The 25,072-nt window shown below is 43.0% G+C and overlaps 1 protein-coding gene across 3 annotated transcripts in view; it reads left to right on the top strand.

The window, feature by feature from the left end:
- The window catches only part of KANK1 (KN motif and ankyrin repeat domains 1), a 127,104-nt gene that overhangs the window by 3,325 nt on the left and 98,707 nt on the right, over window positions 1–25,072 (top strand). For 2 of the 3 annotated variants that reach the window (XM_054055124.1, XM_054055126.1), the window contains exon 2: window positions 21,566–21,671. The gene's annotated coding sequence lies outside the window, so the exon portion shown is untranslated. Of the gene's footprint in view, window positions 1–5,949; window positions 6,046–21,565; window positions 21,672–25,072 lie in introns of those variants that run through there. The other variant, XM_054055125.1, reaches the window with a different exon arrangement.

Below are 25,072 nucleotides of genomic sequence, written 5' to 3'. Positions count from 1 at the left end.
GGAAACCACTTACACTTGATACTCCACAGTTCTCTTACTCCCATTAGACATGCTGCATATTAAGGGGAAATAACATGCAAGTTATGTGGTTATTCCTAGCCTTCAAAAGACTGGGACCTGAAGGGAAGTAATGATACACATCAAGAATTAACAACAAGCCTAATTGATTATTTTTTGCAGTTTCTGTATTTTTTGCAGATTACTCGTAGTAGTGTGGTACTGTGAATTATACTCTTAACATCTAGCTTGTTCTCTAACTCTGAACGCTGCTCGTGTGTTTTACTTTGGGAAGCTGTCTGCAGTCATGACAGCGGTGTTGAGACTTGTAGTAAAATCTGAATGGTAGTTTAGGGCATATTTATATTTTTACTTTGCCAAAGCTTCCCTGGCAAACTTTGCAAAATAGCAGAAAGATGGATATAATGATAGCCAATTTTCATTATTAAAGATGTATTTGACTCTGATGAGGAAAACAGGAAATTACTTTTAAGGTGCTGTCTTGAATACAGCAAGTGATTCCTGAGCTTTGCTGTTAATGAGAAATCTTGTCATTCAGGATAGATGGCAAGAGCATCTGATGTCAGTTCTGGGCTGTCACAGGCCCCAGGGTCTTACTCCGCTGTATTAAGCCCAATGGCCAGTTTGGCTAAAGCACAACTTTGAAGAAGGCATACTGTTGGACTTAAAATGTTCCCACAGGTTTCCCTTGGCAGTTAATGCCAACTTTATCTCTTTCTGCGCTCAAAAAATGTGCTTCTTTTTTCTAATTAGAGCTGTACTGGGGAAGGAGAGCTGATAATTAAACATGAGTCATGAATCTGTTTTGAATGTCCCTTTAATTCTGTAGAGAAGTGAGTAGACTGAAGTCAGAGGAGCCCAAGAACATTTGAGACTTAATTGTGGGTAAGCAAATCTGTCAAAGTAAGTCTGGACTTTTTATAAGCCAAACTGCTGTTCATGTACTTGTTTGGTGTACAGGCTCCCGGTTGCACAAAGGAGCCAAACTAGACCTGGGTATAAGTCCTGATGATGGGTAGGAAATTGTAGCCACGTTTCCCTAAAATGAGGCGTCTTCCAGAAAATTGCCTGGTGAAAGTGATGGTGGGAGCCTATTGGGCAGCCGTGAGGGTGTCCCAGCCTGCTTCTGGACTCGGGAATGGTGTCATGCTATTCCTCACACAGAGGGAGGTGTCTGTGCTGTGTCCTGAAGCACTAAAGTGTTACTGCATGGTCTGCGGAGCCCAGGAGGAAGTAATGGCAGTGACAGAAGAGTCTCTTCCATGCAAAACATGGGGTGTTTCTCCATATTTCTCTGCAGCTGTGTGTGCTGTGAGCTATAGGCATCTTTTACTTGGTTAGGGAAGGCCGATATCCAGAAGGGCAGTGGGAACACACCTTTTTGGGTTTCTTGGGCAAATGTTCATAGCACCACACTTCCCAGACTGTATTCCTTGTCTGCTCTGGCTAGGTGATCTCTTAAACCTTAAATCGTGTGCCAGTGCTCTGAAGTAGAGGTTGCCCTTCTGGGCTGTCTGTGCCCTGAGCTGTTGGCAGTGGACGTTGAGGAAATCCAAAAAGGGTTTCACTGCTGCTGCTTTTTGCAGAACTGAAGTACCCAATTGCTGTTGAGGTCTTCACTGCACAAACGTATCTACGCTTTGTCCCAAGAACCTCAGGTTTTCTTGCTGGTTTAGCATTCTTTCTGCCCAAAGGATGATCAGTGCGGTTACATGAAGCAGTAGTGCCCTGGCAGGAGTTGATGGTGCTTGTGCTGTGTTTTCTGAGGAGGTGAAGAGTCAGTATGTTGGTTATTGTATGAGGTGGCAGCCCTCGTAAGGCTTCTTTGTGCCAAGAAGCTTTGTACCAGAGGCTCTGAGAAACGTGCAGTATTTGTACATGTAAGACTGATGAAGACTAACCTGCCCTTTACCCCCCATGTCTTTTATGGGTCTGTAATTAGTGGACATTGACTTTTAAGCCCTAAATCCCTGAGGAGGAACACTGATTTAGCTTTTATGTGCCTTTTGTTATTTTCGTAGAATTGTAAAATCATTTGGGCTGGAAGGGACCTTAAAGATCATCCAGTTCCAACCCCCAGCAGGGACACCTCCCACTGGACCAGGCTGCTCAAGGCCCCATCCAACCTGGCCTTGAACAATTCCAGTGTTGGGGCATCCACAACTTCCCTGGGTAACCTGTTCCATTGTCTCACCACCCTCATTGTGAAGAATTTCTTTGTAATCTGTATCTTCCTCCTTCCTATTTAAAGTCATTCCCCCTTATCCTGTCATTACATGCCCTTGTAAAAAGTCCCTTCCCAGTTTTTTTTGTAGCCCCCTTCAGATACTGGAAGGTTGCTGTAAGGTCTCCTCAGAGCCTTATCTCCTTCAGGCTGAACAGCCCAGAGTCTCTCAGCCTGTCCTCATAGCAGAGGTGCTGCAGCTCTCTGATCGTCTTTGTAGCCCTTCTCTGGACCCGTTCCAATCATTCCATATCTTTCTTATGTTGGAGATTCCAGAACTGGACTCAGTACTCCAGGTGAGGTGTCTTGAGAGCAGAATAGAGGGGCAGAATCATCTCCCTCAGTCTGCTGGCCACGCTTCTTTTGATGCAGCCCAGGACACGGTTGGCCTTCTGGGCTGTGAGCAGACTTTGCTGGGCCATGTTGACCTTCTCATCAACTAGCACCCCCAAGTCGTCCCCTGCAGGGCCACTCTCAATCATGTTGTCCCCCATCCTGTGTTGAAGCTGTGGATTTTCCTGGCCCAGGTGTAGGACCTTGCACTTGGCCTTGTTGAACCTCATGATGTTCTCACAGGCCCATTTCTCCAGCTTGTCCAGGTCCTTCTGGATGACATCCCATCCTTCTGGTGTGACAACTGCACCACTCAGCTTGGTGTCATCTGCAAACATGCTGAGAGTGCTCTCAATCTCACTGGCTATATCATTGATGAAGATACTAAACAGCACTCATCCCAATACAGATCCCTGACAGACACCACTTGTCACAGATCTTCATCTGGACATGGAGCCATTGACCACTACTCTCTGAATGTGACCTTCCAACCAAATCCTTATCCACCGAACAGTACACCCATCAAATCCATATCTCACTAGTTTAGAGAAAAGGATGTTGTGGGGAATTGTGTCAGAAGCATTACAGAAGTCCAGATAGATCACATCTATCTGGTTGGTTTTCCTGTGTCCACTGCTGTGGTCACCCTGTCCTAGAAAGCCACTAGATTGGTCAGACAGGATTTGCCCTTGGTGAAGCCATGCTGGCTGTCTTGAATCACCTCCCTGTCCTGTGTGTGGCATAGCTTCTAGAAGGATCTGTTCCATGATCTTCCCAGGCACAGAGCTGAGGCTGACAGGTTAGTAGTTCCCAGGGTCATCTTTTTTACCCCTTTTTAAAAATGGGCATTGTGTTGTTCACCTTCCAGTCACTATGGTCTTCCTCTGACTGTTATGACTTTTCAAATATTACGGAGAGTGCCTTAGTAGCCTTATCAACCTATTCTCTTGGGATGCATCTCATCAGGTCCTGTAGACTTATATATGTTCAGGTTCCTCAGGTGGTCACAAACCTGATCTTTCCCTACAGTGGCAGGGGCTATACCCTGGTCACCATCTTGTTGTCCCTCCATTGTCCAGGATGGGTGAGGAGAGTGGTTGTCAGTGAAGACTAAAGCAAAAGAGTTGTTGAGTACCTCAGCCTTGTCTTTGTCTGTTGATATGAGGTTACCATTTTTGTTCATCAGTGAGGGTACACTTTCTTTAACCTTCCTTTTCTGATTGACATATCTATAGAAGATTTTACATAATTCCTCAACCCCTCCCAAATAATGTTTGCTTGATTTGTTAAACTGAAGTGTTTATTTTTAAAGCTTTTTTTAACGCTTCTACATTATTGTTATTAAGAGTGAGGATGCTGCCCAGGTTGATTTTGCATCATAATTCCTAGAGTGGCATCAGAACTGTGTCTGTTTGATTCATCATCCATACGATTTTCTGTACCTCCTGGCTCTTTTCCATTGACTGCAGATGCCCATGCCACAGGCCCCTTAGAAGGGCTGCAGGTAGGCGGTAAATCTGTGCCTGGCTGAAAGCAGTGAGCTCTCTTCTTGCACTTGAGCTGCCAGCTTCTTTGTGATGGCGCTAATATTTATTTGGCTATCGGACAAAACAGATAAACAGATCAGAATACTGATCTGGCTGGAAATGAACCTGTTAAAATACCCCCCAGGCTATTCTCTGTGTGCACAGCATCCCATGAGCTCCGCCAACGTAGCAGGAGAGGGTGGGAGGACTCTCAGTGGCAGTATAGGGTTGTGTCAGAGATAGGCATGAAAACATGGTAGTGTGATTCCCTCTTGAGCCTGTGAACTGCTGGAAACCAATGTGACTTGTTCTAAATTTTGGTCCATTAGGACCCTCTTGGTAGATGATAATAAGCATATTGCTCCGTGAGTGGAATTTGGGAAAGATTCTTCCCTTGCATTTCATATTCACTCATGCCACCAGTCTGCAACTTGTTTGTCTCTAAGATGGAAGAATTTAGTTTAAAACAATGATTTCCCCTGAATTATTGTGACTCTTTCCTTTTTCTTTTGACTGCAACTGTTTTCTCAGTTTAGCAGTTGGGAATCTCCCCTGGAGTGAGACAGTGTCAGAGGTTGAATGTGTTTGTTTAGGTGCATAAACACGGCTGTGCACGGTGGGCCTTCTGTCACAGTGTTTTCATTCATTTCATGAGCTGTTAAATGAAAAAAAAAATGGGGCTCATTCCTGAGCTGTTTTGGAACAGCTGTGTCAAAGAAAGCCCCAAGGACCTCAAACAACAGTGAACTCTGCAAATGTAGTTCTTTTCTTCCCTGTTCCAGCATATAGTGATGCAGAGGATCTATTAAGAGTTACTCCAAACTAATCTGCTTCAGATAGAGAAAGAAAAATACGTGTTTTATGTGGCATTTCAGTATTTGTCCAGAGATGATTTGCCAAGAAGTGCAGTGATTGGAAGGGAGGGGAGGTGGGGTGGAAGTCGTTGGTTTCAGACTAGAAAGCTCTTCTCTTATTTTTAGGCTTGGAGTGTTTTAAAATTAGAATATAAAAATTAACAAAGAACAGTCAAGATGTTGATTATCAGTCACAAGTATGGGGACATGACCCATGCATAATTATTAAATGAAGCAATATTGCAGAGTTAGTCTATAATTTCCATACTTCCAACGGAAGAGAAATTGGAACAAAAGAGTTCATAGGTCTTCTCTGCTTTGCAGCTTGGCAAAGGCAATTTAAGCCTTTGTTCTTTTTTCCTCACCAGTGCTGTGTTATTAACCCAGCTGATAGTAGACAGGTTGTACTGTTTCAATGCCTTCTCCAGTATACTTGCAATATTAGTAGATTGATATAATAAGATATAATTCACTTACTGCTGCAGTCCAGCTTTCGGAGGGCTGCACCAGAGTGGAGAGTTGCTTTTCCTCTGAGTGAGTGTACGTCAATAGACACAGCAAAACATCTGCTGAGAGACGATGTTTAGTTTAGCTGAATCTTTCCTCAGAAAAGTGAATGCTGGGGTAAATCCTCCTGTTTGTTTTGTCTTTTTTTTTTTTTTTGACAGAGAGTTTTTTTTTATGTGACTCATCTATTGGAATCTGACTTTTCACTCCAATCACCCACAGATAGACCAACATGTATCTGCAGTTCTGTAAACAATGTGCATTGTTTATATTTCAGATATGGAAAGAGAGTGAAAATCAGGCTGTTCATTCATTGTGACCTGTCATGTGGCTAAGTGTGAGCGCATACCCCTTCAGGCTCCATTAGCATAAGTTAACTTTGTAATAGGGCTTCTGGGGCAAATGGGGACAGGAAGCAGAAGTAATTTGGCAGGCTAGGCTTGACTTTTTTGTTCTGTGCTAAGTGCACCGAAGAGCAGAAGTAAAAGATAGGTGCAGAATGTTTGGAGAAATTCTAAAACAGTGAAGGACAGTCCTGAAGACTGCATGTGGATGTTATGGAATATAAGGCAGCTATACCAAGGTGAGACTTTACAGCTGTATTGAAGTAGGATTTCTATAGCTCCTATGCTTTTTCAGAGCCCTTCTTTTGCTCTCTTAAGCCTGCTCTGTGTTCTCCAGCTTCTGTCCATCTAGCAGTAACACCTTATCTTCTAGAAACTAGCAAACAAAAATGGGCTTGCTGAGAGAAAAGCAATAGTCACTCAATTTCAAAACCGTATCACAATGAAGTTGTTAATAGAAATGTAAGTTTTAAAGCTGCTCTAAACTCCATCATAAGCTCCGTTTTTTTAAAACTAAAAAAGCAGAAAGTCCCCATTTTTACTATTATTTCTCCCAGCTTTAGCCCTTGGACAGTTTTACTGAAAAGCCAGTTTTGTTTGGTTTGGGTTTTTTTTTTTTTGGGGGGGGGAAGGAAGGGAAACCAACCCAAACTGTAGAATGTTAGGGGGGTTGAGAAGGAAAGTCAGTTCTTTTGTTGCTTTTTTAAAAGCATTAAAAGCCTGGCTCCTTTCAGGTGTTCAGTGTGGATTTACATGAGTGGGATTAGAATTAAGCTGCTTCATGGTGTTTTTTTAAAACCACTCTTCACATTTTTCAATAAACAGCTTTGCTTTTGAAACAACAGACTTTATCCTAGGCTAATCTAATACGTACAAAAAGCAACACAGGAAGAGATTTTTAGTTCCATTCTTTCCTGACGTGGTGTTGGACTCATTCTTAAACTTTTAACTTGTTTTTTTTTTTTTTTTATGGGAAGCTCTTGGAGTGTTTTCTTTCCTCAGATGAATGCTGACCATTTTCTCCTCATGTGTACTTTACCAACAGTCTGCTCTGATTCTTTTCTGTGCATGGCAAGTTGGTAACATACCCAGACGAGATAAAATCTCCTGCAAGAAGACACTGGGATTGAAACTCTGCGCTCAGGAGATGCTGAAACTGATGTAGACATGATTAGCTGTAGTTTATGTATCTCCTCTGCATTGTTTAACCGAGCTGACAGACTTTATGCATGCTTCTTACTTTTCTCTTGCAGTATTGTGGGCTGTTTTACATGTGTGTTTTCAAGTACACAGAGACTGTGATACGTACGTATATGTGGAGCAGGAGTCTCTTTATCCTGACTCCTAATCCCATCTGTGATTTATCGCTTGGGCTTTATCTCTTGTGTTTTCCGTGTAGTTTCTCACCCCATCACTGCTGCTGCTTGTGGTGCTATCATGTTTTTAAGCAATGTGAGAGATGGGTCACATCTGTGAAAATCCTAGTGACTGCGAGCCCTCTCAGCTGGTGAAATTTAAGGAAAACAAACCCTTCTTTGTGTCTGTGCACACATCATGATTGTCACGAGTTCTGCAGGAGGCGTGCTAAGGAGTTGCAGTCGGTGCTCACTCTGGCGAGACGTGGTCAGTGAGACCCAGTGGTGGTGGGGTGCCTGCTGGCTGCCAGCACGAACCCAGCCTGAGTGACTGCAGCACCAGCCAGATAAGCAGTGCTCCTTCACTGACTCTGGACCAAGACCTGTGTACCAAGAAAATATGGCAGAAATAAAATGGTGTTCTTCAAGAATCTTAAAAATGGCAGGTGACTGAATATGTTCTCCATGGTGTAAGGTATTGTTGGTTTTGGCTGAATTAGACTTGGGAGGGTTCCGGATCTGTTTTATCAGCAACAATTTCATCTTTTGTTAGCCTGGAGGAGAAGAGGCTTGTGCTTGTGCAGCTGAATATAAAATCTCTGTCTCAGGAAGTGTTAAGAGCATATGTTTATTACTCTTAATGCAGGTATTTTTCATGTCAGCAACTAGCCAAAAAACTGGGGACCTACAGTTTGTTTCAGCTGGTAGGAATTAATGACAGGTTTACTGCGAAGGTGCATGTAAAGTTTTGTCTCCACATGCATGGGCTGAGTGGGACAAGGGACCATTTGCTGGTTTGCAGCCTCCAGCCTTGCCATCCTTCCCCATACATCCTGTAAAAGGGAGACCAGCAGCTCTGCAGCAACCACAGCTACCTCTTGGTTCTGTTGTGTTGTTTCCCGTGTACTCTCTCCTGTCCATCCCTACTGGACATTGAAGCACCCCAGCCCTTGACTGGCATTGCTGACATTCCTGAGCGCTGCGTGTGCTGGCGTGCCTGTGTGCGCACATGAGACACGGAGGGCGGCTAAGCTGATCCTCTGCCCTGGCTCGGAAACCAGTGTCGGTCGTGCAAGCAGTCTGCCTGTTCCTGTCCTCCCTCAATATCCATCAAAGCCCCCCTGCCCACATAGTTCACGTTCCTGAGCCACATTTCATTTCAGATGTTTTGCGTTGGAGCCTGTTACTGCTTTGCAAAGGAGTTTCCTTGTGCCTACATCTTGACGGGAGAGCACTGATTTAGGAGAGCACTGATTTACATCCCCCGGTTTTAAGCACAGTTTAACACTTTTCCTGCTGGTACTGGCTGATTCCAGGTCTTTTTGGTGAGTAAGGAGGGTGTGCAGTCAAGGGGCCAGAAGTTTGGCTGTACGTGGTCTGAAGGAGAGCCATGAAGTCCAGGAGAAGGCTCAGTGGGTGCTGGTGTGTCTGCCTATTGTGTGGGAGGAAGTTTCATTGTAATTTCAGTTGAAAGACTATTTTTACCCTCTTCCTCCAAGCAACTTGCTAATTTGCATCACAAAAGTGACCCAGGAAAATAAGATCTCTTCAACTGTTGGAGTAAAAATCAGATGATTTATGGGCTGCTTTATGCTTACTGGTGCATTCGTTTATAATTGTTAATTGAACTGGTTAATACCAGATTACTGCAATGTCGTGCTACAGCCAATCTCGTATTGGTGTGCTGGAAGAGGCTCACTACAAGAAGGACTGGCTGGCCTGGGATAATAGTGTTGCCCTGTAGAAGAACTAGCTGGGTATGTAGGGCCTTTTCCCACGCACATCCCATCTTTCAAAACACTGGGCTGATATTCCGCTTGTCTTACCAATGCTCTGCCAAAGATTCTTTGAGAAAATAAAAAATAGCAGTAAAATGGTGTATCTATGCACAGTTAGAAGCGCAGTAGTGCTGGCACTTAACATTTACTGTCATCCAATAGACATTTTGTATATATATTCTAGCTTAGTCAAGTTGACTTCAGTGGAGCAGGAGCATCTCATCACCTTGATTGCAACACAAGTTGTCAAGCCACAAAGCTGCCCTGATATTCCTGTCTTTAAGTTTCTGTAAATAGATGTTTGAGCATGGGTGGTCTTTGAAAGTGTCACCCGTGTATCTACTGTAGGTCAGAAACAGTACTTACTCTGTATGTGCCTTTTATCTCTGCTTTGTAGAACAATCTCTGTACCTTTGCCTAAAACTCATAGTAGTACAGAGGCTACAGAAGGATCCAGGATAAGTCATGGAAGTCTACATTCGTATCACTTTAAGAGTCATGTCTCTGTGCTGTGTTGCAAAAGTGTAATGTTAAAGCTCTTGCTCTGAACAGAAAGCCTTTTGTGGCTGGCTAAACTTTGGAGAAGTGTTAGGCTAAAAGAGGAACTTTTGCTTTTCCTTTTTGTCCCAAGTGAAATCTTCACTTGAACTGATGCTTGAATATTTAGATTAGGTTGTCTTTGCCCTATCAAAATCCAGTGAGGCTTTCTTTGCCAAAACTGAGGTAAGCTCCAGATAAATCTTCACATGTGACAAGTTATCTTTCTAATTCCTTTAAGAACTGTGTTCTCTCACAGTGAATTACTTACATAAAAGTGCTTGCTAAACCATGTCTAGACTGCAAAGACCTGGATTTGACTGAGTCTAATTACAGCAATAGTGGCTCTTAGGTGAGGTTCTAAATGCAGGATATTATTCTAACTTTTGCTAATAAGAGAATGGCCTTGGCTGAGATACTTTGGACTTGCATGCAGAGGTAAATTAAAGTAAGATAGCTGAAATGGTTCTTCCTCCCACCTGCTTAGCTTGCCACACAGCGAGAAGCATCTGCGCACAGTGGGATGGCTGAACAGCTAATGGAGATGTGGGTGTTAGCACAATGTCCTGAGAAAAACTGAAATCAATTTCCTGCTGGTTTTGGAGAATTAGGAAAACAAAACTGGAACAGTTATCAGAATGCTTTTGACTGTACTCTGCAGGTATGAGGCTTCTTAAAATATCCCTGCTAGAAATATTGGTTTTGATTCTGGAAGTTAAACATGCTTTACCATTCAACTCTTAACAGGTGCATGCTGGCTGACCACCCTCCTGACTAAGCTTGTGAGTTCATCATCCCATCTGTGCCCATTGCCTCATCTTGACCATTTAAGCCAGATTGATTACCAGATGCCTATTGATTAAGTGGGATTAGGAGTGGTCTGGATGTCTAACACAACTGGTTTCTCCCAGCTCTGAACAATTCACTGGAGCGGAAGTTGTGGCATTGCCTGTGGGTCCCTTCCAAGAGATGTGATGTTCGGGATAGCTTTTATTATGGTATGAAGAAGCACAGTGTAACTCTTGGCTTCTGGTAGTTTTACCTCCTGGCCTTGAATGTTTGCCCAGACGTGTCTATGAGCAGCTCACATCTCTGCTGTTCTCATGCTTGTGTTATTCCTCTGTCTCAGTTCTCCAGACTCCTTTTATTTCTTGTAACTTTTCTATCTAGTGCATGCTTTGTTTGCTGCCTGTCAAATTGTGCCTGATCCTCCTCCTCTTTTGCCCTGTTCCTGAATGCTCACTCTGTTTATTCAAAGTCTTTAAGACAATACAAAAAAAAAGGGACGCAACAAGAAGAAAATGGGAGGAATAAAAGGGAGAAATGAAAGAGCTGTCCCTGACAGAATTCAGGCTCCTCTAATCTGACAAGTAAAACTTTTCATCTTGAGAAGCTGTCCTTGCCTTTATATTTTCAGCCTGTCATCAGATCTCTGCTAGTTTTGAACTTTGTCTCAAGGGGCTGTTACAGGAGCAGAAGTGATGAGCTAGCTGTGCAATTCCTTTTCTCCTCTTGGCAAACAGAGTGGAGGGAGGAATATATGCCCCTTGCTGTAAAACAGCAGCAGTGGGAAACTACCATAACTTTTCAGGCTGCTGCAGTCTTAAGAGATGTTCTGCTTTAGAAATGGAAAAAGAAGGCATACTGGGCTCTTCTTGGTACCAAGTTCAAGCCTCAGCATTGCAAAGAGAATTTGTAAGTATATTTGCAGAGAGGAAACTTTTCCTGGCAGGGGACTTTGGCCTGAATCTCTTCTTGTCCATGTGTGCTTGAGAACTTGTGTTTGTTGTCTTCTTAGGGAAAAAAAACAGAATCCAACCTGGGATAAACCATGTAGTCGCCATGGGTTGTAATACGCAAGTGCTTTGAGGTGCTGCAAGTGCTTTCATAAGTATTCTCTAGCCTTGGTTGTTTGCATCCTGGTAATGTGGACTGTAGACTAGGCCCCTTGCTGTCCTCTCCCTCTGACCACAGGCTGTGGCCAGCTGAGCGTGTGGCACAAAACATGTGTTTTGTTGGCTGCTCTCTTAAATCTTCCTGCTTTCTGCAGGAATCTGGTATTTCCTTAGCTGTGAACACTTTCCTAGCCTGATTCGTGCATGCTTTTTGAACTGACCTTTTGATTTCCTTTTACTGTTAACCTGTTAATTGAGAGCTTCTTGTTACAGGGTTGCTTGTATTCTGGGTGAAGAATAGCCACCATTTGTGTTGTACACTCCTGTATGAATTATGTTTTGTTACCGTGTTGTGCAGACTGGCTGGTGGCCCAACTGAGACTGAAGATGAGTGAGGTGAATAATGGGGTCATGCTACTGTCAATGCTGATGCTGAAGCTGCAGGAATTACAGGTGAAGAATTACTAGTTATCTTTCCTTCAGTGAAAAAAGGATAATTATTGTGCTAGATTGAGATACTGAGTTTTTCTGCGATCTGGAAAGTCTCCACTAGGTCCATCCACTTCATTGACTGTTTCTTGGAAACTTCACTTTGTCATGGCTTAACTTCTGTCTGAAGGGAGGAGACCCTTGTTAGTTTTGTCTCGCTGTCTCTCTGGAGTGACAGAAATTGCATCAGAAGCTGGATTGGTTTTTTGTAGATGAGTTTCTCCTCCTTGTGTCTCTGGCATTCATCAGTCCTGTTCATGATGGAAGCTGCAGATGACTGGGATATTTTAACTCTTGATCTAATACCATGTGAGTGTTTCCTCTGCTCTTGCCTGGTTTGCTTAATCCCCTGTTTGGTCAGCAGCTAGGGAGCTGCTGGGAGCTGGGCTGGAGCAGGGCTGGCCTTGGATGTAGGTCGCACACTGAGCTGGCTTGTTGCTGGCATTAGCCTTGTCTGCCAGCCAATGTGACTGATGGGCTGAGCAGGGGGCTGCAAAGTTAAAATGCTGTCGGTGCTCTCAGCTCACCGGCAGGGCTGGACGGCAAAGGCAGTCAGCCTTATGACAGGAGAAGGATGACATGAGTGCACGCCTTGCACTGGGGACGGAAAGCAGGCAGAGCCTGTGTAGGAGGCAGAGCCATAATGTCCTTTTGCCTGTGTTTGCTTATGTTTGCTGAAGTCTAACTGTAAACAGCCATTTCCTACTTTCTTCTTTATACATCTTTCTTTAGTATTCCTTATAACCATGATTTTTCCTTCAAGTTGCCTGTTATTTATAACTCCTGATTCTAATTTAATGATGTTTTTTGTGTCTGGGGATTGTATATGATTTGCATCACAACAGAGCCCCAAGAGAGACTTGGAATAATGTCAGCTCTAGATGTGGCCATTAGGCAGTTCAAAGGGCAGGGCATGAGTTTTATTAAGTTGATCCCTTTGTGCTGCTAAGTTGGAAGACACCGATCCAGTTGGAAGTAGGCAGGTGGCAGGTTAAGCAGCACATTTGAGAGTTCCCTGGCTACCAAAACTTGTTTTAATGAGAAATAATGAAGTAGCAAATCTGTGACAAGGGGAAATTTCAGGACTTCAGTATTACAGCACCTGTAGTAAAAATGAGTTAATAAACATCAAGAGAATGTCAAGGGTTAGTCAGTCGCTTTCCTGACTTACGTATTATGGCCTGTTCGTTCAACAGGATTGTAGAATCAATTTATCAAAGCCTGGTATTAAAACATGTCAGTTAAAATGAAGACAGAGACTGGAAGAAACTGCTTGGTTCTGTGGAGTGTTTCTTTCAACACCTTGAATTAATAATGTTTTTTATTAAGATTTTATCATACCAGAACTATGTAGCAAATCATGTTACTAATCTGCTTCCCCCCCAAGCTGCATTTCTTTTTAATTGCCAGTTGCTATATTTGCTAGTAAAAACACAGGAAAATATGAATATGTCTGTACTGAGAGAATATCTGAGGGGAGATATTGAAAGCATCTGCTAGCATCAGTTTTTTTGTGGTGGTAGTCGTTTTTTTTTTTTTTTTTTGGCTGCAAATAAGTGTGCGAATGCTTCATTTTAAACAAGACAATAGTAGATGGCTGTTAAACTTAATCTCTGCCTTCACTTTTCCCAGCTGCTGTCTCAGATCTTCTTTCGCCTCACTTTTTGTTTCTCTCTCTCATTCAGCTCAGGCCCAGGGTTCGCAAAAGGGTCATTGCATTTAGAGATCTGTCAGTGTCTAAGCATCCTTGGGAGAGCAAACCAAAGAAAAAACATCTCCTCTTCCCTGCCCCCGCAGCCCTGGTTGTGTTACATCCAACAGGTTTTGCTGTACTTCAGTGCTATTGAAGTGTCCTGCAGCTGTTTTTGGTGATCATGAGTTCTGGTGGATCCCTGTCAGCTTGCATCAAATAGGTAGAAAGAGAAGGGATCGCTTCTCCAGAAGGAACTTCTCACATGCTGTGAATGCAAATGGACCATTTGCTCCCCTCCCACCACCTAAATCTTTCTTTTCTGCCTGTGTAAGATTTGGTGCCAGCTCACAAAACAAGGTGACAGCTGGTTGGTGTCCAAAGTCCTTTATGTTGTTTCAACTTGAATCAGGAAATTATTTGTCAGAGGATGAAAGCACTCTTGGGTGAATTAACTTCTTTTTGCCAAGCTGTGGGTTTGACGCAGATGTAAATATTGTCTGATTTTTGTAGGGACTAACAGTGCTGCTGACACAGGAGTGATTTCTGCCTTCCACCCAGATCGTATTTGGGTTGGCATGACTAATTTCATAGAGAAGCCTACATGGACTGTTAGAGATTGCATTTGGAAAACAAGCTTCCAGTGTTGGCAGTGACTTGTCTCCCTGCCTCCTCTTCTGCTCGTTTCTGAAAGACAGTTGCATGGCAGTTGGCACTGCCGTGGCCTCTGGAGGCTTTGTGAGGCTGTGGAGATGTGACTTCACCTCTGTGCTGTTCTCGGGACTTGTGCCAATAGTAGGGCTTAGGAGCACTCTTTGCACAATGCAAATATTGCAGTAGGGTAATACCCTTGGGCAGGACATTGCTGTGTGCACAGCTTGTGTGTGTGTTTGTAAACATTTTATTGGAAATGCCACACTGTGGACGAAGAGTGAGCAAAAAGGGGTGAGATCCTGTGCTTGGGGTTCTTTTTTCTCTGGGAGGCAGGCAAGGTGTTGCTGTAGGGGCAGGTGTGTGCGTGCCTGTGCAGGCAGCAGTGCTGGTGGGAGAAGCGCGACCTGCAGGCACAGATGGAGGTGGTCTTTGATTAGAAGATGTGTGCTCAGAGCAAACAAAGCTGACTGAGGTCTGGACTTCAGCTGCCTCTGAGACTTGGGTTGGTGCCTGGAAGGAAGGTGTGTGTGGTGGGGATCAAGGTGGAAGGCAGCAAGATACCAGCTGGATAACATCACCTTTCAACAGCTGTTATACTAAAGTTTGCTGGGGCCTGCTGCTGTTTGTCCATTCCAGGATGTGGCTCTGGATGACTGTTAAAGATAGTCACAGTATTTATGAAGGACTGACACCTACTCTTCAATATGTGGGAAAAGGGTGATCTTTTTCTTTAAAGAAGCAAGCACACCTAAGTACTTGGGGTTTTTTTCCCCCCTGGTCTCTGGTTTGAAATAAAATGTTTCAGTCACCCTAAAATTACTCCACCCCCCAACCCCAACCACACATACTCCCTTTCTGGGCAGGAGGGCCAGGCCCCACTCTCCAGAAGCCAGTGGGTGATAAACTGCTTGGTGGGCCAGCCAATACCGATCAGTACCATCAGTTGGTATTGATCAAGCATCTGCAGGTACCTGAGCAGGCAGTCTTCCTTCCCCTTGACAGGACACCTCTTCTTGACTCACAACTTAGTCTTCCTGCAAGGAAGTCTGAAGTAGCAGCAGGAGCACAGCCCTGCTCTGCTGCTTGCAGAGCCTTTGGGCTTGTGATAGAGGGACTGCATAGTTACAGGCAGGTGGGATTAGTGCTCTGGAGAGAGGGGAGGAAGATTGCCATTACATAGTAAGCTCTGAGCTATTGAGTTATTATTTGCCTGGTACACCTGAGGGCAAAGTAGCAAGAAATGGAAGGTGTCAGGATGCCTGACTGATAGGAGCAGAGCTGGATTGAGGAATGCAGAAAAGACTTTGCTGTTAATCAGTAACAAACTGAGTCATCCCGCAACAGCTTGTAATGCTAAGTAGACAGTACACAGTGTAAAAGGAAGGAACATGCACAAGTGTGTTTATTTCAAGGAGGGAAAGGCTCACCCTCACTTTTACACTCTAAAAAGGGCATTTTATTGGTTTTTAGAAAGATCAACAAGTTTTGGTAGGAAATTTGTCCTTACCCATTGTTCTCTGTCCCATTCTTCAGATCTGATGGTATTAGTGCAAAATGCTCAGTAATAACCCAGAGGACAGCTTCGTAATTCTTGCTTACCCAGTCGTGAGTTCTGGTCACTGGCATTCCTAATTCAGCCTGCCTGCATCTTCAGGGGCCTCTGGGCAACTCTTCCAGGTTATTTTTCCAAAGAATGGCTTAAAGCCAGTCAGCTTGTCAGAGAGGAGCTTGTACTCGGGAACTGATTAAGGTGCAATGCTTTATCCTAGAGTGGAGGATTTCTGCCTTAAAAAAACCTGCAAAATAAACAGTATTCCCATTGTTTGCCTAGAGCAAAATCTAATATATTTAATAAAGTGTCTGGTCCCTGACATTTCCATTCTTTTGCTGTTGGCTGTGAATTGCACACCTGAGACTGAACTGCAGGTGTATTCAGATTCAAACCAAGTAAAACATTCTTGCTTCTCAGATTTCAGGGAAATTTGTGTGCTGTGGTAAAGGGGGGAAAATGTAGCTGAGATTGCTGGGTAGGTAGAAGGAAAAAGCAGTTTCAAGATGGGGACAAAAGGATAAAAAATTGATGTGGGAAAGCACAGGCTGCACATCTGCAGAGCATTCAACGTGCACTCTTATGCGAAGTAAAAGAAGTGAGAACAGTAAAAATAATTTCCATTCCGTATGTGTGCCCATTCAGCTTGTTGCCCACTTAGACCCACGCAGTGTGAAGAGGTGGCCTTGGTGCTCCCACTTTGCTGTGACAAGAAGCAGATAGTGAAGAGAAATAGTACTGGAAGCATTTAAACGTAACTGGAAGTGGGAGAAGAAATCTGAACTACTTCGGGTGTTGCTTAAGTTTATAGCTTGTCCTGCCTCATCAAAACCTCAAAATACCAATTAAAAAAAAAAAGACAACAAAACCTGCTTTGTGTTTTAGCTAAAATGAGGGACATGACAGTCATAAATAGTGAGAAGGATGAAAGTTGTTTGGATTATCAAGCCTTTGTGCTTGCAGGTGAATTGTTCTTCAAAGTTTTAGTGATTGTGATGTCCCTTTGGCACTCCAAAGAGCTACAGCTGAGGTGCAGGTGTTTCAGATATTTGACTTAAGGCTGTATCTGTTTACTGACAGCTGGGAGTTTAACTCTTCCTGTTGGGACTTCTCTTGTTTGTATTATGATAGTATTATGAGAGTATTTATTATGATAGTATTATGATAGTACTAATAGAGCAGCCTTGCTAGGCAAACATTACTGGTTGCAGATGGCTTAGATCGTCGGTGCTGAAATCTGTCTTTGAGGTGTCCATTGGTGTTTTTCCTTCTGACTCATCTCTTGTCTTGCTGTTCTATACAAAGGGCTTTTTATAACCTTTTATACAGGTTAACTGAGCATCTGAGACAAGAGTCCTACTTCCTTAGCTTTAAACTTTAGCTGCCTGTATCTTAAACTAGTGTGTCACCTGTACCCAGCATTCTGGTCCCGCACTTTACAGCAAGACATTTCTACGGTGTGGCAACTTTACTCGGGGATGATTTATTTCAGGGAAACCTGTTCACCTGGGAGATGATACAAAGACTTCCTCATGCAAAGTCATCTTTCTGAAAGCTACCAGTGCCTGTGGCATGCTGACCTCTCATCAAAATCACTTTGCAGTCAGTGTAAGTTAGTGCTCTGGAAATTAACCAGTCTTAATATAGGCAAGAGTGATACTGCTTTTCTTTCATCTTTTGCTGCTGAGGGGGGAAATGTTAAAAACTGAACTTGTGAGATGATTGTCTCTTAATGGCTTTTTTGTTTTTTTCCTGAATGAATCAAGCGTCTTTCTTAAAATGCTATCAAGTGCCTGTTCCTAGATCAGCAGGTACTTTGCAGTTAGAAGCTTTGCAGTGCCTGGGTGAGGAGGAATTAATTAGCAGCCTTTTTGCTAACTGGTGTCATCTCGCTCTTCTCAGATTTCGAAGGGTAAGATTGAAGAGAAAAAACTCATCTCTTTTCATGGCTTGACGCTGGCCACCCTGAGGCTATTTGTACAAGCAAGCTGAGTGAGTTTCAGTTTGAATTTTCACCCGCTGTTCTCATGGAGCCCAGGGCCTTTGCAGAACAGGGAAGGTTGGTTGCTGTCTTGGCTTCATTTTGTTCATTAACTATTGCTGAGAAAGCAATCTTTTATTTGTTACGGTTTTGATGGAGTATGTGTATCTGTCGAGAATAAAATATGGAAGTAAATTTGTAAACTTTTTTTTCCAATTACATTGCAAAACCGAAATTTCTGCAACTACCGTTAGAAGAACACTTTCACTTGCAGTTGTTTAGATGTTTTGTGGCATTCTTAGCGTATGCATAGAACTCTCCCCATGTAACTTTTTGGTCCTATTGTTACAGAAGGCTTTTGTTGGAAGTACAGATATATTAGTATTGTAGCAGGACACACACAAGCTGTTACTCTTGACCCCTGAGGTTTCCGTGGAAGGTCACAATGGAAAGGCTTGAATTCCTGCGATAATCACACTGAAGCAGAGTATCCGTGTTGGTTTTCCCAAACGATTAACAGAATGATAACACATTGCTTTGAAATGTGATCTCGGAGCATCTAGCTCTTGGGGACAGTTTCTTTTATGTTTAACATATGCATTGATTTTGTGTATTTTTAAACCATGTAATTATTACTCATTGGAATAAAATGTGAATGCTAGTTTATCACACTGGTTGTTTGCTGCTGCCTTTGTCTCACCAGAATTTTTCAGTGCTGTCCTGTGCAGTAGCAGTGAAGAGGAAGACTTTGTTTCCCTGGTTTTAGGAAGGGAATGTTATGAGGTAACTAAACTACACCTATTAAGCAGTTGTTCAAATGCAGTTGTTGAAATGCAGAGTAAAGTACAGCTTCTCTACAGGTTTGAAAAACAAATACATGAAGAATTGCCCAGTGATTAGGCTTGATAGCTGCGATCTTTGAAGTCCCAACTGAAGGTGCTGTAGTGCTGTTTCAGGGGTTTGGGGAAAGGGTTTCTGAGAGGACTGTGAGACTTTTTCTCCTTATATTTTGGCTCATACAGCAAGTAGCTCTTTGGCTCCAATTCAGCAATGCTATGAAATGTGTTATCAAAGTATCTGCTGCACTGTGAGCAACTGGTTTATTAATTATGAGCCCTGGCATGGTCAACATAGCTGGGAGCTTCTGTAGAAGCTCATGTTGTGTGGTGTCTGTGGCTTTCTCTGTGCTCTCAGCCTGCAGCAGTGCCAGAGTGCACCAGGCATTGTCTTAGGTTCAGGAAGCTCCTTTGAACTTCCTGACTGGATTGCACCTCCAGGGAAAATATGAACATACCCGATTCTCACTGCAGTTTTTCCCCCTGGAGCGGTCTCTTCTCCAACGCTCCTGGACACAGTTTCTTATTGTTAATGATACAAAGGCACTTTCAGAAGTTAAGCACTGATAAGGAGATTTGGAAAACTTGTTTATGCACCTCCTCTCTTTGACCCCCAAACCCTCATGTATGTATAGGCAAGCTATAGATTATAGCATTTTTTGGATGGAAGCCCGCTAACATTTTCTTTCTGTCTCTGATGAAACAGTGTCATGAAGACATTCACTGCAGGGCAGAGGGGGAGGTGTTCGCATTTTAGTAGGTACTCCAGATGTTTACATAATGTGCCTAAGCTTGCAGTGGAATACAAAATATTTGTGAAAGGCCCCCAGGTCTATCCATGGGTAAGCTAATTTTCTAGGCTTTCTGAACAAAGCAGAAGAAGCTTAACTGACAAGCCCTAATTAGCTCTGTGCTCCAACAGCTTTTTCCCAAGAGAATGACTTGGGGCAGGCTGTTTTCAAACCACTTCTAAATTGGAATCTTAAAACTATAGTGTTGACTTTTCCCTTCTCTTGTATTTTCTGGATAATCAAATACTGAAAAAGACTTGAGAAATTCCTGCTCTTAGATAGTGGCAATTAAATAATTCCAGCCAGGATTTGATGCAAACTCAGGTCTTTTCTTTTTCTAGTCATTCCTGTGCTGAAACACACATCAGTTTTCTTTTGGCCACAAACCACTTTTGTTTGACTTAAAAGAATGCTCATCACTTAGCTCAGATATTTTTAAGGGATACTTCAGGTAAAGCTTAGGAGAGTTGCTTTGTCATCTTTTAATTGATTGAAGTTATATGGAAGACACAGAAACTAGAGAAGCAGTTTTTGGAAGAGTGTAAGAAACTAATATGAGGTTTATCCTCTAAATAAACCACTGTTTGCAAAAGTAGTTTTAAAACTAACAAAAAAAAATTCCAGCAAGTTCTGCTTATATTGTGTTAATAACTTGACACTGAACAGTTTTGTATATTAAGCGTTCAGATACATGTGGAAAAACTGCTCTTAAGTTTTCACTTTATTTCTATGTTTTCACTTTATTTCTATGTGGTCATTGTGGCAACTGATGTTCCCTCACGCATATGGTAATCCTCCATAAAGGGGAAACACAGATCTTGGCAACTGAAAAAGGAATCTAAACTGTGTATATCAAGAGGTACTTCACTGTATGCATTGCTAAGACCTTCAGAAGTTTTAGAAGAATATGATGAGGAGGTGACAGAGGGAACTGAATTGCCTGAAATATAAAACAGAGAATTATTCTAGAATAATTCAAGTCTCTCTTTGGAATAGTGTTCCAAATGCATGTATTGTCCCTAGTGCATGGGGAGTTAGTGGAAATAAATACTGTGTATTCCACATCTGTTTGCGACAAGGAAGCTCAGGAAGAGTTTCATGCTGGAAAGGGTACAGACAAGTTAGTTGCCCAGGACAGCAACATGTGAATGTTGGTAGCAAAATAAGCTCAGGGCAACTAGGATCACAGCAACTATAGATATTGCTGTATCTGACTTGGTCAGGAGCGTGGCTAGGTCTGGACTATAAGGAATAGGAGAACATAATAATAACAGGAGAAGACTAGTTAGACAGGCATGCACAGTTCTTCTTCCTTTGGAAACGGTGTTTTCTCCATCCTAAGAAAAAAGTTGCATTTTGTGTTGTCTTTTATGAGATAGCCTTAAAAGTGCTGAAAGGGACACGTATTTTGCTGTGAATATTGTTTTCTGATGTTTCATTGCCTTCTGGTTCTGCCATCCAGAACTCAAAAGATGAGTGCTGGTTTCCTTGAGGGGACGAGAAGGCTACGTGGAGTTGAGGGTATTCAGTATGCTTGATATAAAGGGAATATCGCTAGAAGCGTTAAGCAGCTATGACGTGAGCTGTGGTTGCCAGTGGAGCTAGGAGCAAGCATGGTGCCTTCTCTTCATTCACCTGCCCCCATTTATTCTTTTGGTAGTGTTTTCAGCCCAACTAGCCTTATGGATGGACTGCTGTTGCTAAAGGTCCTTGTTCTGATGGAAGCACGTGGTTATGCTGAAGAGCAGGCAGGCACTGCACAGGTGTAGAAGAGAGGTATCACTGTTCAGGAATGGGTGGATGATAAGAGTACAGACGTGGCTGTTGACCTGGCAGGCATCCAGAAGTGCTGCATGAGAGAAGGCAATGTATGTGTGGGGTTGGGGGAGAACAAAGTGACACTACGTTGTCCATGATGGGGGAGAAAGCTGAAAATCCCTAGTGTTGTCCACTGCTGTCTTGGTTTTGAGCTGGCACCACTGTTGTTGTATCTCTGTAACGCATGCATAGCTTGTCCAAAGGCACTTTCTCCTGCTCTAAAAAGTTCTTTCCTCTGAAAGCTTCATTAAAAATCTTCTTAACTGATGGTTTGGACATAATCTAAGCCTGGAGTGTCAGTGTGACTTTTCCATTCATATTTGTTCGAGGATGAAAGAATGTGTGGCAAATACCCAATGTAATTATGCATGTTTCTAATGTTTCAGCTTGTATAATACCGCCCACCTTCCCAGAGAGGTCAAGTTACTGTTTCAGGCATTGCAGTTCAATGAAGTACGGTGTGCTACAGAGAAACGGTGGACTATCGGCCCTGTAAGTTTAGTCTTTTCTTTTTTACTGCTTTTTCGTGGAAATAGTGAAATTTGATCTAGTTTGTGACACTGAGAATGTTTTGGTGTTACTTAAAATGTTTGGTGGACTACTTAAAATATATCTAAATGGGAGACTACCTGTGACTTGAAGTGGTGATTTGTTTTTGAAGGGCAGTACTTAATGCTGGGGAAGTATAACTGAGAGTGTGTATGAGTGCTTGTGTATGTGTGAGAAATCCCTCTGTTGATGTCTCTTTCTGGGGGATAAACTTGCAAACTGCTGCAACAACCTGGACATCCCTGCACAAACCCCAGCCTGCTAGGCAGAAGCCACAGTGGGATGACAATTAAGTTCACATTTTTTCTTCCACGGTGACACAGACTATCCCACGAGTGCGCTGAGCGTTCACACTGGCATGATAAAGCAGAGCTGCAAAGCTCGCGCTGGCTTTTTCATGTGGTTTCCCACTCTGTCCTTTGCCTCCCCCGCCTTCTGCGGGCTGTACTTGCTAAGTTGTACATGCCTGCACCTTTCCAGGGGGAATTGGTTCAGGTTGCTTTGCTCTGTGACCTTCATATTTCATGGACTGTGCATGTAGAGGGGATTTTTGCAATTTTATATTACTTTCTTGGCTGTTTGAGGGAAACATAACTTGAGGATCATATAGTTCTTATGCATGTCTTTCTGCAATCTGATTTGAGACTTCATTTGTGTGAGCTGCATCCTGAAAATTCGTTGTTTGTGTATATATGTATAGTGTGTGTGCATTTAGGCATATATTATATACAGTATTATTATTGTAATGACAGTCTCCCTAGTTTTGGCAGAAGGGGCAGAAATATTGCCACTTCTGTATGCCTTCTTTTGTAGAGTTTCTGATCTGTGCCATTACTGAACACGGTAGCTGCGATTTCAGAGAATATTCTAACCAGCACTACGTGTCTCACGCTTGTCTTTCTTTTGTTACTCTTTCTAGATTATTGTAGGATTCTCCTGCTTAGTTTCTGAGAGACACAGTTAATAAGGTCTCATCAAGTGAGAGGGCTTGAAATTAAATTAGAGAAAGCAGCTGTCTTAAGAGCTAGTGGCAGACTGAGGAGAATAATCTGCCCTTCCCTTTGGAGACCACATGCTTGTTTGCTTAATTTTCCTGGTCTCAAAATCCTTGGAAATGCTTGCTTTTTATGTACTGACCATCATGTGAAATGAATCTGCATGCCTAGAACCTTGAAGGTACAAGGATACACAGCGTTTATTCTGGATTAGCTCACTCTACGGGCAGTAAACTCAAAATTATTTTATTTTTAGCTTTTCTTTGTCATTGATTCAGAACATTTGATGAGATGGCTGTTATCTCTTTCTGTCCCTTTGGCACAAGAGCAAAAGCATTGCCACAGGAGTGGCCTTCAGTAATACGTGACTATATTTATACTTCTGAGGATCCCCCTTATCATAGTCTGCTGTAGTGAGGGACATACCACCTGACAACTCCGTGCAGTTCAGGATTCACTAATTCATTGCATCTTCAAAGCTTAAGGCTGAAAATATGAGAGGCTTATTCTTATTTTGATTTAATACTGAAAATTTCTGAAAGCTATCACAGGAGTGTGGTAGGTGTTGAGGGTCAGTGCTAGATTTTGGAGGTCAGTCAACCATACCCCTTCCAACAATCCCATCCCTTAGGAGTATCTCTCCACTCTGGAATATCAGTAGGGAGATGGTGCTAAGATCTATCTGAAAATCCAAAAGGCAGGTAGGCACCCTGCATATGGAAGGCCTGAGCTGCAAAGCCAAGTGACCCAGTCCAAGTTTTACCTTGGTGCCAGAGGAGGATGAGTCCTGTTGTCTTTTCTTCTGCCAACTCAAAGCCTGAGGATGTTCCCTGTCCCAAAGTAAGGGGGATCTTCAGCCTCCAGGCCCAGATAAAGGGGAGGGTGAGCAAGGGTCATGGATTCCCCAAGATGAAGGTTCTTGGTATGGTTTTAAAGCACATCAACTGCCTGTGTATATTTCGTTGTTGTTGGCTACAGCTGTGTTATACCCATGGAGATATATAGTGATACTCGGCAGCCGGGGAACATTTTCATTTTCTCTGCGGGTAGGGAAACAGCATGAAGAAAGAGCAGAGTTTTTACAAAGGTTTGCTTTTTTCACTTGAAATCCATTGACTATGAGTTTTTGGGGCCCACCAAGGTTATTAGTGTTTCTGAAAATAATAGCAATCAGCTCTATATCTTTAACTTAATTTTTAAGGTGAAGATTATTTAGTGAAGTGTCTTCAGCCTCTAAAAGCCAGCAGGCTTCTTTCCCTCCATGTCTCTGCTTGCCTAGCTTGGATGGGACCAAAGGAGTAAGCAGGTGGCTCTCAGGAGCAACCTGTGTTGCCATGCTTGTGTCCCACAGGCAGGTGGGAAGTCATCTGGCCTACAACCAGGCAAGAAAGATAGAGTTTTATGGTCCCTTTCATTGCCATTCTCTACTTTGCAGTTCCTTTCATTGCAAGACAAAAGGATGACCTTCATGCCCTTTCTTGATCTCTGCTCTTAAGGAAGCAAGCAGGGATTTATCTTTGTTGGTGTTTCAGAGGTGTTTTGTGATATGGTAATGTGAACAAGCAAGGGGTATAACTGGATAAAGGATATAATACGGGATATAACTAGCTTATTGAGAAAGGTTAAAGAATATGTTCTGTAGCTGAGGATCTTCTCAGCTTTCCTTCTTTCTGGAACCACTTTTGGGTATCTTTGCACCAGTGCTTCAGTTGTGACACCCCCTTGTCCTTCCACTCCTATTTTAACATCAAATATCTCAACTAAACTGGCTTTGTGTCATCCTCCTTTAGGGTCCTAGGAAATACATTGAATGAAGTCTGGTCTGCCTGAGAAAGGGGCATGTGAAAAAGGACACTCCTACCCCAAAATCCAAAGCTTGAGTGTGCTGATGACTTCACTTTCTCTTACGCTCTAGCCATGAGGCCCTGTTTTATATGAGTGGTGAAGCCCGTGAGCAGTGAATTCCCAACAAGAAAGCACTGGTTGAACTCCAGCACTTTCAGTGAGGCTTCACCCAAGGCAGTTAAGTTAACCTTGGCTGTTAAGAGTAGATATTTGTGCCAATTCTTTTCAGAAGTTTGCCCATTTCTAGTTAGTTTAGGTTGCTGTTTGACAGCTGAAGGTCTCCATTGCAGCGGTGCTTGTGTCACAGCACTGTTTGTCCCACCAAGCAAATCTCTCCATTCAGAAAGCCCATGATAACCTTCACAGTTTATATGGGGAATGTACTGGAGGAAAGTGTCTAGCCTTTGAGGGCACAGTTAACAGTGAATCATTCACCTGCCTTGACAGCTAAAGTTGTTAAGGTTTAACACATATGTTTGTATGGCTTGTTGGGTTTTACTCTTT

The sequence above is a fragment of the Cuculus canorus genome, chromosome Z (genome assembly GCF_017976375.1).
Source record: "Cuculus canorus isolate bCucCan1 chromosome Z, bCucCan1.pri, whole genome shotgun sequence".
NCBI classification, from domain to species: Eukaryota; Metazoa; Chordata; class Aves; order Cuculiformes; family Cuculidae; genus Cuculus; species Cuculus canorus.
Note: the sequence above shows the minus strand (reverse complement) of the source record. Positions and strands in the feature narration are given on the sequence as shown.